Genomic DNA, 16,466 nt, shown 5'->3' with positions numbered 1-16,466 from the left:
GTTGCAGACCCTTTAGGTGGCACGAGAGCTATATAGTTGGTATAAGCGAAGCAAGTGTATGGCTCTCGTGGTGTTCCTAAGCCCGATCTGACCGTCCATCGTGGATTCGTTTTGTTTCAGCGTTAAGAATGGACTTCTCTATTCTGCGCTTGAGCGCGGCTCTGTCATACTGCACTAGAAAAAAATGAAGATGCTCACATGAGAAGGTGCTCCTGTTTCGGCACCTTAAGCACCCTAACAAGTTCCTACTATTCTACTACTTTTTGCAACACACAAGTATCTAGATTGTCCCTAGAACATCTGTTAGTCCATTATAAAAGATATCAAGTATAATGTTCTTAAGAGGATGATCGGGAAAAGCATAAAATAATTGCAGAAGCCCCCACCCCCCCCCCCCCCCCCGCCAATCCCCGAGCTTAAGGGAGATGCTCTTCCTCAAGTTACAGACAACTAAATACTTCCTGTAAAGTAGCTTGTTTCTTATGAGCAGAAAATATTTTCCAAAGAAGCAGTAAATCATATCATGTGGACTACGCATACAACCAGGAGCAAGATTATTAAACCAAGTTTTAGCATCACCCTTTAATGAGAGAGGAAACAACTAAAGAATGTAATAGTGATGGATCTTTTCCTCTTGAGCAAACAGGGTCGCAATATCATTTAACTTAGTAAGATGTGCAACAATAGTTTCAGATTCATCAGCATGAAAAGGATCGGATTCTACCAAAGTAATAGGTTCGGGATTAACAGATAATTTGTAATCCTTATTAATAAAAATAGGAGAGGTTACAAACTTAGAATCATATTTCATGATTTCATAACTTCTTCTTTAAGCTAAGCAATTAGATTAGTAAGACTCTCCCTATTTTCACAGGCAAGCAATTCCCTAGCAATCTCCTCATAAATAGTGTAACCCTAAGGTACATCAAACATTTTAGTTCCAATAGGAGTACTAGGTGTAGTATGTGATTCATAATTTTCATCAATTTCAGATTCTTTAGCTTTAGCAATATGAGCATCAAGTAATTCAGCAAGTGGCACAGACTTATTTTGCAAAGTAGAAGCATCGTCATGTGTTGGGGAACGCAGTATTTGAAAAAAATTCCCACGATCACGCAAGATCTATCTAGGAGATGCATAGCAATGAGAGGGGCAGAGTATGTGTACGTACCCTCGTAGACCAAAAGCGGAAGCGTTATAAAACACGGTTGATGTAGTCGAACGTCTTCGCGATCCAACCGATAAAGTACCGGACGCATGGCACCTCCGCGATCTGCACACGTTCAGCTCGGTGACGTCTCTCGTACTCTTGATCCAGCTGATGCCGAGGGAGAGTTTCATCAGCATGACGGCGTGATGACGGTGATGATGAAGTTACCGACGCTGGGCTTCGCCTAAGCAGTACAACGATATGACTGAGGTGGAATTCTATGGAGGGGGGCACCGCACACGGCTAAACAATCAACTTGTGTCTCTATGGGGTGCCCCCCTCCCCGTATATAGAGGGATGGAGGAGGGGGCCGGCCGGCCACCTTGGGTGCGCCCCCAAGGGGGGAATCCTACTCTTAGGAGTAGGATTCCCCCCTTTCCTAGTCCTACTAGGAGGGGGAAGGAAGGGAGAGAGGGGAGGAAGGAAAGGGGGGGCAGCCCCCCTCCCAATTCGAATTGGGCTTGGGGGGGGGGGGCTCCTCTTGCCCTTCTCCTCTCTCTTCCACTAAAGCCCATGAAGGCTCATTAAGCCCCCCCCCGGGGGGGGGGGGGGGTTTCGTTGACCTCCCGGTACTCCGGTAAATGCCCAAACTCATCTGGAACCATTCCGATGTCCAAACATAGCCTTCCAATATATTAATCTTTATGTCTTGACCATTTCGAGACTCCTCGTCATGTCCGTGATCACATCAGGGACCCCGAACTACCTTTGGAACATCAAAACACATAAACTCATAATATCGATCGTCATCGAACGTTAAGCGTGCGGACTCTACGGGTTCGAGAACTATGTAGACATGACCGAGACTCACTTCCGGTTAATAACCAATAGAGGAACCTGAATGCTCATATTGGTTCTTACATATTCTACGAAGATCTTTATCGGTCAAACCGCATAACAACATATGTTGTTCCCTTTGTCATCGGTATGTTACTTTCCCGAGATTCGATCGTCGGTATCATCATACCTAGTTCAATCTCGTTACCGGCAAGTCTCCTTACTCATTCCGTAATGCATCATCCCGCAACTAACTCATTAGTCACATTGCTTGCAAGGCTTATAGTGATGTGCATTATCGAGAGGGCATGTTTAGCATGTTGCTATTGGGTCAAAGGTGGAGCGATAGTAGTTTGAGGCAGGCGGTATGGCACGTCATTGTATACAGCCAGCTCCCTAAAGTGATCGACAAAGTTAGTATATAGAGCTTCTTAAGTAAATATATACATACTTAATTTAATCTCAATGGTCTCTGCCAATCAATCGGCATCTTTTCATTCATCTTTTCCGGCATCGGTCCCTAAGATCGAAGCATATGGAGACACAAGCAAGAGCTTTTGACTCAACTGGTCATCCTTTTAATATGTGTATCATGTAATTTAAGCTCAAGAGTATTTACTGAGCGTTTCCTTGATGGATTATGGGATACATGATTGGTGTGTGATTAGCTTAACAAAGCATATCCCGTCAAAACAAAAACTTAACAAAGCATACCGTGTCGTGGAAAGCAGTGATTATATGTCTATGGTGGGTGATGGATATAATGCTTATTATCCATCCTGTGTTATCGGGTAGGTTGTCTTTCTGTACATGGTTGATTATTTAGTCAACTAACCGAGTCAATCATGCCGCTCTCACCGGCCGGCTACCCACACTCTATACTTTTATCTATTGTGCATTCATTTTCATTTAGCTAGTGCGGTTGCATGTGATCAGACATGCATGCATGTCACACATATGTATGGTGTGCACCAGAACAACTACTCAAACTTGACGTCACTTAGAAGTTTAATTTGAAATATTGTTGGGAGGTGTGCATTGAAATTCACAAGTGTCGAGTTAATATGTTGAGAAATTATAAGTTGAAATGGAATTCGTATGCCGGAGGATAGCTAAAATAGCAAAACCAAAAAATAGGGACAAAAAGGACTAGGTGCGCCTAGTTTTTAACTCTTCAAATTTGAGGACTTATGGTTTGAGAGAAAGTTTTGGAGCATTAAGTTTTAGGAGAAGGGTTAGAGATGCTCTAAGGCCTCTAATAGTTGGTAATGTGATGGACTAATATATGGATGATATCACTTCAGTTAGTGCTAAAATTATAGTCTAGTATTATGGAGCTACTCCCTCCGTTTCTAAATATAACTTCTTTTAGAGATTCCACTATGGACTACATATGGATGTATATAGACATATTTTAGAGTGTAGATTCACTCATTTTTCTCCGTATGTATTCCGTATTGAAGTCTTCAAAAGGACTTATATTTAAGAACGGAGGGAGTATCTTATTTATCTAAATATAAAATTGTATACATGATTTATTTGACACTAAATTTCCTCCTTCTGTCATTGATATATTGTATCGTAGTATGATATCACTGGCATCTCTCTCATCTTTAATTATAGTGCCACATCTTCTTGATACTTGATATGTGCTTATGACACTACATTGGTATATTCGTTCATTAAGTGTCAAATTCCAGATGATTACAAAACCAGGTGCTATAAATAAGACGAATGCCGCATGTTCGTCTCTTGAAGCCGATCATACCTTGTCATGTTGTACCAAAGAGGAGCATCCCTCTAGTCTTCATGAAAGAAAATCTTCAATGACATCTTTATACTTAATCTTTTCCGAGATATTGTTTTCAAGTGCTGTTGTCGCCAATCCGTTGAGTATTATCTGCAACTCCTTCATCGACAAAATTACCATCATCAAACTTTTCCATCAGGAGGAGTCGACCTGTGCTGCATTATCATCACGACCATTATCAACATTCACATCTGCAGTTTGATTTTCAAAATCAAGTTGAGTGTCTCTCACAATATATCCATCAAGGGCATCCGTTTGAGATTGAGCCTCAACTTCCGGTAGCTTTGCAGCACCAAAATCATCTTGGTAATTCTAGTAGACATGATGAATATTCATGAAGAAAACCTAACAGATTATAAATGATCAAACTAAATAAAATTAGCTTCATATGGTAATGATCTGGTGATGACCAGATCTTCAAATACATGAAAATAAACTGAAAAAAGAACCTGCCCCTTGAAGATTAAAATACAGTCAGTAGTCCGGACATGGACGTGTTCCTGAATGATTTTGTTGGTGGTCTTCCTGATGGAAGCAAGGAACGGCACCACAGTCCGCGGCTGTTGCGTTTTTATGGCAGCAAGACGACCAGCCGATGGGATGGGATCGGATCATCGTAGGCAACTGCGCCGGCACGAGCACGACTGCTTAGGGCCTCGCCGTACGAGACGCCGGTTCGGCTGCAATGCCTGATGGTAGAATCGATCGATATGCCTCCTGTCCTGGATTCAGGCCTCGAGCGCCTCTGATCAGGGCATCGGGCCTTGATCTGTTGTTTGGGCCTTTCCTGTAATCGTTTTTTGGCGACTTTTAACAAGACGAGTCAATGAACCAAGCTTTCATCTCCAGGTTTTTTTTTATCGACGGAGGCCCCCCGATTTTGGAGGCCCTGTGCGGTCGCTCACTTGGCTCCCCCTCATTGACGGGACAAAAAATTCCATGCATTCCGGTTGCAAACCATCTCCTTTGCAAACCGGACGTCATCTGCTGCCACGTGTTCAGGCTGGACATCGCACGGCCTCCTCACTTTTGCCCCAGGCGATACGCAGCTCGGCTCCAATCGCTGCACGCATGCGTATGGCTCCGCTGTTTTTCACGCGCTATTGGACTCATAGGCTAAGCGCGGCTCGGCTCCTTGCCTCTACATCGGCTCAGTTCGCACAGAGAACAGAGCATCTATCCCGACTCCCAGACCCTTTGCACAATGTCGTGCCGCCGCCGCCGCCGGGAATCGCCTCGCAACCGCCGGGATTCGCTTCCGCGCCGCCACCGACCGCATCGCCGCCGCCGGAGTTGCCTCCGCGCCCCCGCTGGGAGTCGCCCCCGCCGGTCCCTGGAGTCGCATCGGCAAGGCCGGCAAGAGGTAATTTCCCCGGCCAGCTCTCCTCCTTCCGTGCAGTGCTTTGCTAATTCTTGGTCTTAATCTACTCAGTAATTAGGCCAGATGGTCGAATGAATATAACTATCACACATCATCAGCGATGGCTGTATGCAGAGAGGTAAAAGAGATAAGTGCTTCTACACTGGGAGAGAAGCAAATGGAGTGGTTCATCTTTGTGCCAAGCAACCTAGTAGTACTAGACGTAGATGCCCTTGGATGAACTTTGTTCCAAAAAAATTAGCTGATGCTTTGTGGTTTGTTCTAATCCTGATTAATGATCAATAAATCTCTTCAAGTCTCCTTTGTGACATGATGATTTACATGTACCGACTTGTTTTCAACCTTGTATGGATAATTGCTAATGCAGGGTCTTGGACTTGTGGTTAATCCAGGTAGATGTATATCTTTGCTACAATCTGAAGAAATGGAGGACTAGGAAATCAAAGCTTATTTACTGTCTGTACAAGACTAGAGTCAATTGGATTGCTGATGGAAGAGTGTTACAGTAGAACATTAAAAAAGCATAAGCTTCTCCGCCCCTGCATGCTTGAAGAGCTTCAGTCAAGATGGCGCTGCACAAAATTGGTTCTTCAAACAAGGATGATGCTTTGTACAGGTGCAAGATGTCTAGAATCTTAACCAAAATAGAAAGTTGTGGTAGGCATCAACATGAGGGAACATAGAGAGAACTGGAGGCCACGTACTCACGCAACAGCTACACTCCGCCGTCGTTCTTCTATCCGAAGACCCTTAAGTATACTGCTGGAACAATACAGTTGCTGAGAGAACCGCTGAAGAAGACGCAATGGTTGCTGATGGAGTAGACTTTGACTAGGAATGTCAAATCTTGCAAATTTGATGTTGAATTCATGACAAATATAGTACAAACCTATATCTGATTGCTCTCCCTGACAATGTACTGATTAGTATATAATGTATCTTTTCATATCAAATACATATGGATAATATAAAATCTTCATTTTGCTGGATGTGTTAAAAAAATCTGAATGTTTCTCCAGTTTCTCTGATTTGCTATACACTGTAGCGAAGCTGCTATTTTTTGTACTGTCCTTAAGTGTGAGGCTCAATTTTTACTATAATCTGACAACCATTTATAGTGGCAATTTCGAAAATACTTGCTCTAATACACCAGTTCATAAATTCTACAACTTCTTTAGCAGCTTGGCATACAAACTCATCAAAACCTTGCAACTGGCACAATACTCAAACATTGTAAATGAAGATAAAATTCAGTGTGCTACAGTACATCAATTACAATTCATGGGTACACCAAATTACATCCAAAAGATCATACTCCTTATAGGTTGCGCCAAATACTATTCATCAAAATGTAACTTTTTAGCAGTCGAGGACAGTGTAGCATCCTGATGAACTCCAAGCAAAAGACTTGTAAATTCGCCTTGGATGAAAGGAGCATACATCACTGAAGGTTGCCCGTACACATCATTTGCAAAGGTTGGAATTGCGGCATTAGTAACTCCGTCTTGGATCAACGGAGCATCCATGGACGAAGACTGCCCATACACATCATTTGGAAAGTTTGGCACTGTACTAGAAACGTCAATGCTACCAGTCCTAACATCCTGTGTCATATAATATAAAATTGTTCATAAAATATGTAAGAAAAATATGAAAAGTGAATACTGAGTCAAAGTCATATATGTTTTACCATCAATTCATGTGGATGAATGCCATCATCCCTATTTCCTACTGCATTTTTTGGATCTTCTCCTATTTTCAGACAAGAATTGAAAGATAAATTAAATACTAACTATAGAGGTATATAATAGAAAAGGCTTGCTAGAATATGTAGGATCAGTACCTTTATTTTTAGTACTATTCTTTTTCTTCCCTTTCTTCTTCTCGAAGGAGATTTTTGACCGTTTACTCTTTGCACCTTTTACCACCGGAGGAACTCTAATTGATATTAGACCTTTTAGTGTGTCGGTAGAAAAGTCATTTGAAACTAGCGGAACCTCATTTGATTTTTTTTCTCGATCTTGCTGAGAGAGTTATCTGCTTGTATGTCAAACTTATCTATAACTTTCTCAAAATCAATAAGAAGTTCCTTTGATCGTGTACACTTCAATGCAACGGACGTGGCCTTCCTTGAGACATGTGCAGCATGCGTTTTCAAACTTTCCTCCTCGGTTCCTAGTTTTTCAACATAATATCCTCTCTTTGCATATTTTGTCCATCTTTTAAGTATATATTGTGATGGCAAAATGAAAACATCATTCACATTGAAAACTTTGAAAGCATGCTTGCACAATATACCTGTAAAATACGGATACCATATTTCATTAATTTGTAGTATGAAACTAGTATGTTGCAAATTAAATAAAGCATTCATACCTATGGACTCATACTTTCTGCAACAACATGTAATGGTAGTATCCGCAGTATTGAATATAACTTTTGTTCCATACTCACACTTCATATGTGTAACCATGTATGTCAAGACTGACCCCTCAGTTTGTAACAATTTACAAGACATCGAAAATTGTCCTGTAAATTCTTCCTCAAACTCTGAATACATCCTCCTTGTATATGATTCAGATGCGGTCTTCAGCAAAGGTAACTTAGATGAGTAAGTAATCGGGTTCTTTCGACGCGAACTAAAATCTGCATCCAACTCATTTTCCCGAAGACTACGAGAAACCTGCTCACATTCTACAAGGAGTTCCGAGAGACCAAGTCTCCTATGAAATCTTGCTTGAAGACATTATTCATACCTTCACTCCTTTGAGTCGAGTTCATATCAGCTGTAAATGAGTCACGATACACAACAGCCCACTTTTCCCTCAACTCGTATAGCTTTGCCATCCATTCGTTGTCCTAGAGGTTGTACTGATCCAACAATTCATGCCACTTCTTGTTGAACTTATACTCTGATCTATCTTCATAGGCACATCTCTTAAAATCAAGTAGAAACTTCTCAGGATGCTTATGAATTACATGTCCGAGATGTTTAGCGGCATTAAGATAAATGTGCCATAGAAAAAGTCGATGACTTGTATTTCGAAACACATATGCAACTGCTCCTGCCATGGCCGCATCTTGATCAGTGAAAATTGTGCTTGGATGCTTACCTAACATTGATGTCAGAAAGGTTTCAAACAACCAAACAAATGACTCAATGGTCTCATTAAATAACAACGCTGCCCCAAAAATTATAGTCTGCTTGTGATGGTTGGTTCCTAGGATTGGAGCAAAAGGCATTTCAAACTTATTAGTTTGAAACGTAGTGTCAAATGATACAGCATCTCCAAAACATGCATAATCCATGATAGATTGGCCATCTGCCCAAAAGAAATTAGCAATCCGACCATCTTTCTCATCGACTTGAATGGCATAAAAAAATGTTGGATCCTCTCTCTGCTTATTTTTCAAGTATTCGAGAAGTGTTTGCAAATCATTTGATTCTAAGTACTTTTTGCCCTCACGACCAATCTCGTTGTTGCAGTCCATCTTTGAGAATGGCACTTTGTCCGGTCCTCCATAAAACGCTACCATGAAGTCATACACCCGGGATGGTTTCATCCCGGCTTCCCGAATTTGGCCAATTAGATGTCTGTCCGCTTCTATAACACGTCGTTGGGATCTCAGTTTGTGCACCTTATTGGGACTAGCAAGATAATGATTATGATCGGTTACAACCTTTTGAACCGTCCAAATCCCCTTTTTGCTAACACTAAACTGAATACGGGCATTGCAATCCGTCCTTGTAGTGTCCTTTGACGACTCGGTTTCTCGATGGCCTTGGTTACTGCAAACAATTCTTTTTTGATATATAGTACCATCATCTCGACGCTTTGTCTGGTTCTTTCTAATACTAAATCCAACTTTGCCGGCATATGTGTTGTACATGTCATAGGCGTCTTTCTCTGACTCAAATGTTTTCCTAACTTCAGGAACCTGCAGTACACATAGTTCAAAGTTAAATTTCTGTTACCATAACGCAATGTGAAAAGATAAATTTCGCTCGAATTTGAGCCGAGAGACCGCCGTACCTGAATTGTTTGCTCTCCATTTTCTCCACGACCATCCGTAACCGCGTCATCTTGTTGGCCTCCTCCTGACATGACTTGTGGCGGCGGCAAGTCCATGGTGCATGTCGTGGCTTCTGACATCGTATACGACGGACGGTACAAGTTGGAGCAGCGACTGCTCTCATCAACGAGGTTTACATGGTGCAAGCCAGAGGTAGAACCACCATGGTCGTCGTTCAAGGCGACGGTGTGAGATTCCGGAATGGCCACTCCCGACCTTCTCCACGATAGCTCTGCTTCAGATTGCGGCAGCACGGCCAGTGGCGGACGTGGCTGTCCTTCCAGCCCGATCCCGTCATGCGAGTGAGAGGGCGTGTCTCGACGGCCGGCGGACATGGCTATCGTTCCTCCTGCTGCAGTGAGCGTCGGGCTAGGGAACTAGCGGCTACTCGCATTGCCTGGAGGACGTTCCGGTTGCTCAGCCATCAGAAATTCTCGATTGGATTGATGGAGGATTGGAGGCGGACAAGGCTGCAGCTGCACATCTGATCGGGGCTGTGATCTGATCGGAAGCAATCGCGTAACTATGGGAGCCAATATCGCACGTACAGGTTCAGATTTGGAGCCGAGCCATACGCATGCGTGCAGCAATTGGAGCCGAGCTGCGTATCGCCTGGGGCAAAAGTGAGGAGGCCGTGCGATGTTCAGCATGAACACGTGGCAGCAGATGGCGTCCGGGTTGCAAAGGAGAAGGTTTGCAACCGGTATGCATGGAATTTTTTTTTCCATCGACGGGCCTGCTGCACATGCACCACAGTGTACATGCACGCTTTAGTCCCCAACACCCAACCAACAATGGTCATTTCAATCACCACATGATTAATCTTTGGCAGGAGAAAGGGGGAATCTTTGAGGCACGGTAGTAAACCACACAAAAAGGCCTCATGAAAGTTGGCCAGGTGGAAAGATATTTGGATAGCAGCTGATGTATATGCATCTTCTTATCCCCAACATTAGTTGCCAACCACCTTTGCCCAAAGGTTTATGTTTCCCCGGTTTTCCACATATATGCCCATGATTGCACTGTTCATCTACTATGTTATTGTGTAGATGTATCGGTCATCTAGGCACCTGGTTTTTTCTTCTAGCTCACGGATATATAAACGTCACTTGGCTTGAACATATTCCTTCTATGCCAAAAAATATATGTTCAGACCAAAGAGAAACGAAATTGTAACCCGCCACCAACTTGTATGGTCTTTGGCAAGCATTTCCATGGCACCCATCGTCTCGAGTAGCCTTCTTGACCTCCGTACTTCGATCGAGATATTGGGCGTAGAATGCCACTCTTTAAAAAGGAAAAAAAGAAGATCCTATCGAGAAAAGGTGGGGAACAGATACCCAATAGGATAGGATCCTTGGGAGGAACTTTTGGTAAACTAAAAATCATTTTTTCTCTCCAGCAAGACCCTGTTTAAAGTTTTGTTTGAACTTCTTTAGATATCAATTTGGGGCGCGTGCGTGTGTGTGTGCCTATGTGTTTGTGTGTGTGTGTGTGTGTGTGTGTGTGTGTGTGTGTGTGTGTTGTAGAGAATAAATGGCATACAGACACATCACCGTTCTAGTGTGTGGTCACCTGGTCAACACCGAGCTTGTGCTATTCAACTCATGGGGACTGCCGACTCCTGGTCTGGCGGATCATTATCGGGCGTAGAATTTCTTTTCTTCCCAACGTATACACAAAGCTGCCACGTAGGGGAAACAACACGCTCTTGTTACTCACCTGCTGGGAGCTATGGCAAGAACGAAACAACCCTACTTTGAAGAGAAGTATACCAAATGCCTCCAATATCATCACGAGGATCAAGGACTGCATCGAGCTATGGCGAGTCGCGGGCGCTACCTTCATCAAGAGCCCCTTCGGGGATCCGCCATGAAATGTAATCCCTAAGATATCTTGTCACTTGAGGATTGCCGGTCTGTGGCAAGCCCTCGGATCCTCCAGATCCTCACCACCTCGGTTTTCTCCATTGCTTTCTGGTAATGATCAATGAAAAGCCAGCATCACTGGATCTTTCAAAAAAAAAAAAACAAAGCTGCCACATAGATAGAGATGGCATCCACATTGCTGGCTACGACATGAAATTTGACAAGCAACAAAGACTATTCTTTCCGGAACAACAACAAAAAAGGTGGATATGAGGAGTTGTTCTTACAGTTGGCACCTTGATCTCCATCAGTCGAGCTGGTATTGTGCATGTTTGCTTCAATCAATGGGGGGATTGATTCTGATGGAGACTAAAAGCTTAATTGGCTGCATGCGGTCAGGGACCGGACTAACACAAAAGAATTGACGGCAACAATAGATTCCTTTCCGCTCCTACCCAATGTAAAGCAATTGTCACACCCGATTTATGCCCAATGATTTGTTCTATACTCCCTCCCTATCAAAATATAAAACATTTTCGTAGGTTAGATTAGCCTAATTAACATCTTATACATTGGTATAGAGGCAGTATTACAAAGAGAGGGATGGCTGTCGCATAAAGGAAAAATTTACACCTACACGCTTTGGTTTTTATTTGAAAAACGCTTGGCATCAACTGGCTGATCGCACGCGAGCATCCGCCGGCTCATTCATACGACGCGTGTCCTGACGAAGCGGTTATTTTTTTGTTCTTTCTTTCGGTCAACTTGGCCCCTACTCGTTGCTCATTGGTGAGTTTATATGGCAAGGTCTCTATTGCAAAAACTGCAGCAAGATCTTTGCTGTAGAAAAAATAAATATACAATGAAACCTCTATTGCAGAAAAAAAATTAACAAGGCCTCTGTTAAAAAATTCTTGCAAAAATTTCTGCAACATGATGCGTGTTGCAGAAATTTTCTGCAATACAACCTGTGTTGCAATGGTAAAAGTGTCGCTCGGTCGCTCAATGTATCAGATTCGAGGGCTCGCGGGGCGATCCGCCCGCCTAGCACCTTTTTTATTTAGAATAAATACACCCTTTAGTTTGTCACGTTGGTATTGAACAATGAACAAAAATGTATACACTTTACAGCCAAGCTACAAATTTGAGCAAATCATTTGTGGTGACACTGTGGTGATCATCCATGCGTGCTTGTGTGTGTGAAAAGACGAGACACGCTTTACTTCTTTTGACCCAGTGCTTTGCTCCCTAGAAGAAGAAGAAAACTGGTAGTGCCAACTCATTTCGTATTGTGAAGCGGATCGGCGAAAGAGATTTGAGACACCCCTTTTGACTAAAATTCGTATGCATAGCATGACTACAAATAATGCATACTGCTATTGTAAGTAAGTTTATAATTTTAGGGACATAAAGGAATCTCCAAGGCTGGCACTCAAACCGGACACCGCATCCGTCTGTGGACCGATAGGGACCAGTCCGCGGATACTAATACGTGAGCCGACCATCCAAATCTAGCCGTAAACAGCCGTCTCTCTGTGTTTTAAAGCCCGCAAGCTCAAAATAACTACATATCAAGTTGTAGTTTATCTCAAAATGTTCAAATGCGGTAGTAGTTCTAGTTTAAATATTACAATCAAACATTGTTTTCAAATTAAAGTAGCTTAAATTTGAATTCAACTAGCGCATATGTACTAGTTTTCCTCTTTAACCTCCCAGAAATGCTCAATCAGATCTTCCTTCAATTGCTCATGAGTTGTTCGATGTCGAATTTGTTGATGCATTTGAACAATCTCATCAAACATGGATTCTGCTCTCGAAGTTTCATAGGATTTCTCAAATTCAAGAGCTGAGGCAGCGGCATCATCCTTATCCTCCACGATCATGTTGTGCATGATCACACAACATGTCATCATCTCCCACAAGGTTTCCGGACCCATTGTTTAGCAGTTCCATGTACAATTGCAAAACGGGCTGGAGAACTCCGAATGCCTTCCCAACATTCTTTCTAGCCGCTTCTTATTTTTGGGAAAATTAAGACCTTTTTTTCTGACCAAGTGGCTCAAAGATAGTCTTGACAAAAGTAGCCCAAGGAGGCGATACCGTCAGCCAGATAGTAACCCACGTTGTATTCATGGCCAGTGACAATATAGTTGCAAGAAGGAGATTTCCCTTCAGTCGGCCTGGCAAACAATGAAGTTAGCTGCAGCATATTGATGTCATTGTCAGACTTGGGCATACCAAAGAAAGCATGCCAAATCCAGAAATCCTGTTACGCAACCGCTTCAACAATGATGGTGGGAATTTGAACATGACCCTGGTATTGCCCTTGTAGAGCTTTTGGGTAGTTCTTCCATCGCCAATGCATGTAGTCAAGAGATCCGAGCAAACATGGCCACCCTCTTGCTTCGGGCACAACCAAGATCATGTCGGCGTTTGTGACAATTTGTTGCCTCGGGTACTGAGGTCCTATCACCGAGACCACGACAGTAGCAAATCTGACCATGTTGTCTCCGCATGTACTCTCAGACATCTGTATGTATTCGTCGCACCAATCAGCGGCCCTATCATATGCAAAAGAGCATGTGCAATGCGTCCATGAACTTATCGTAACCAGATAATCTAATCCTTCAAACGACATCCTTCTTCAAGATGATGTAGTAATCAAAGTACCAGACGCCACAGTAGAGACGATCAAAGACATTTTTCTCATCCGAAAGCGCTGGTGAAAATTGTCAGCGAATAGAGCATCGCAGGCAAAGTAATCGTCCATCAGTGTCAAATGGTTGCATGCCCTCTTCTGACTGAGCACTCGATGACCCATGATCGATCTCTTTAAATTGAGAACATGACGTTCTGCACGCTCCACGTTTGCCAGGACCGCCTACATCATCGCCGTCTCATTCATGTAGTCCTCCTTGTCAGACGACACAATGTAGTGCTCATATGTGTACTCCATATTCGAATTCATTTCTTCAAAGAAGAAGGCTAAAAGTAATTAGCACGGGAATTTCACCAAAGACTTGTTGGGCGCGGTGAGTACCGTAGGGAGGATGGTACCTGCATAGCGGACGGAGCAGAGGTGTGGACTGGCGGCAAAGGAAAAGCGGCATGGCAACCAAGGTGTAGCAGTAGAGGTCATGGAGCTTCGGGAAGTGTTTGGCAGACGGCCTGGGAGGTGTTGTGGTGGCGTCGACGAGAGGGAAAATGGATGCAGAGAAAGAGGGAAGGATGGAGATACGGGGTCCGGAAGGGATTTTGGGTGGGCCGGTGGTGTCGGAGACCTACGTGGCTGCTGTCCGGACCGCCATAAAGCCACCTAGTTTGCTTTCAGTTTGCGGGAAGAAGGACATCGAAATTGGTCAGTGGACGAATACAGGCCCGCGTTAGATCGCAAAACAAGTCCGGACCACACGATCTGGATGGTTGTGGGCAGTTCGAGGGTCCAATTTAGAGATGCCCTAAGTTGTGTACTGGATTATCAGAAAAGGCTCGTGTGTTTTCAGAATGATGTGTGGCCACTGGCTATGAAGAAAGTGCGGTAGAATCTAGCTACAGCTATCTATGAATGCAGGTCTATGTGGCATTGCAGTAGTAACTAAACCAAGTGCATGCATGTATGCATGACGAGAGACACGCACGCTTTTACTTGTGCTTTTTGACACTGGTGTGCTAAGAATAAGTGGCAGCACTCTAGTTGTAACTTAATAGAGACATGCTTTAAATCCTCTCCCACGGCCACTCAGTTTTCTCTAATGTGCATGCACTCTGTTAATTAACCCGGTAAATGAAAAAACAAATTGGCTTGTAAAGCACACATTAATTTTTGTCTTGGTACCTGTAATTTGAATTTGTGGCCTTGTATACAAAAATGGAGGGAGTAACTTAGTAGAGACATGCTTTAAATCCTCTTTTCAAATGTGCTTTTGTTAAAAGTGAAAGTGCAATGCGAAAGAGCAATCAGCTCGTTTCACCACCCAGGAGCAAAGACCATGGGGAAAACGATCAAAGTGTGGTAGTGGTACTACCTACCTATCGCCTATATATTGAAGATCTTATTATGCTTGTTGAGGTAATCTGATTAAGATATACATGATCCATTCATAGCTAGTGCGACAGCTCACCATCAGGGATTGTATAGGCGAGTTAGCTTGTGGAAGGAAAAAGGGAAGAATATTCGCAAAAAGGGGGGGAAAAGGGAAGAAAAGTAGGGTTGTTTAATCCCCTTTTACTTTATTTTACACAGGATGTATAGTATCTTAAGTAAAACACTTTGGACTTTTGCACATGAAAAACGCGCTAAATAAAATTGGTGAAATGCTTATTTCCATCTCAGAGAGTGTGTTTGTGTATATATATTCGATCGTAGACCCCAAGAATAACTGGGTGTAGCTCAGTGGTAGGGATATAGTCCTGTGTTCTAGGCCAGCCGATCCCCACCACAGGGAGCAGATATTTCAACGGTGTTTCTCACTCCTATAAAAATATGCCAGGGTCTTTTCCTATGTTTAGACCCCGGATATGAGCATGCATAGTTGCCGCTTTAAATTCAAACTTCTTTCTCTCGCTGGTCGCCATTTTCGGCGCTAAACGACAATAAGGAGCTAAGAAAATGGACAAGAACATGCAAGTTGCAAGACGCTTTTGACCTAATTGGCCATCATTTTAGCTTGCATGGATGATACTAGCAGCTACTCTTAATTAATCTGTTTAGTATAGTAACTTAACAACGTATATGGTGCAGGTCCCGGAAAGCAGCATCTATCTATCTGTGGGGTTTGTAAGTGATCGATCATCTGTTATCTGTTAGGTTGTCTCCACGTATGTTCTTCATTGATTAATTAGTCAACTAATTGAGTCCATTCCGCTGCTCTAGCCGGCCGGCCTGCATCTACCTCTCATACATCAACTTTTTTTAGCTAGTGCGGCTCCATATTTGGACATGCATGCATGTATGCCGCACGTGTGTGTGTGCGCGTGTGCGCGTGCGTGTGTGTGCGTGTGCAGTACTAGAAATGGGATTATTTTGAGTCAAACAAGTGTGAAACACCTACACAGTCCATACACGTCATTTAGGGTTTGTTCAGTTTCGCAGGTGTTAGCGAGATTGACAGGGAATTTAGCTCAATCGGACATGCTCGTAGTTCCAAACCCCCAATCCCAGCAGATTCTTACCAACCGAACATGTCCTTAGTTAATTTCAACATTACAATGATCATAAGATTATTCACTTGACCATGATCTGCTGCACTTGCATGCACCAAGCAAACATACGTACATGCCCAGGTCCCAGAAACCCAAAACCACGGGCATTCCAATCACCAGCTAGCCGATGAATCTTTGGCCGTA

Source organism: Triticum aestivum, chromosome 7A (genome assembly GCF_018294505.1).
Source record: "Triticum aestivum cultivar Chinese Spring chromosome 7A, IWGSC CS RefSeq v2.1, whole genome shotgun sequence".
Lineage (NCBI taxonomy): Eukaryota > Viridiplantae > Streptophyta > Magnoliopsida > Poales > Poaceae > Triticum > Triticum aestivum.
Note: the sequence above shows the minus strand (reverse complement) of the source record.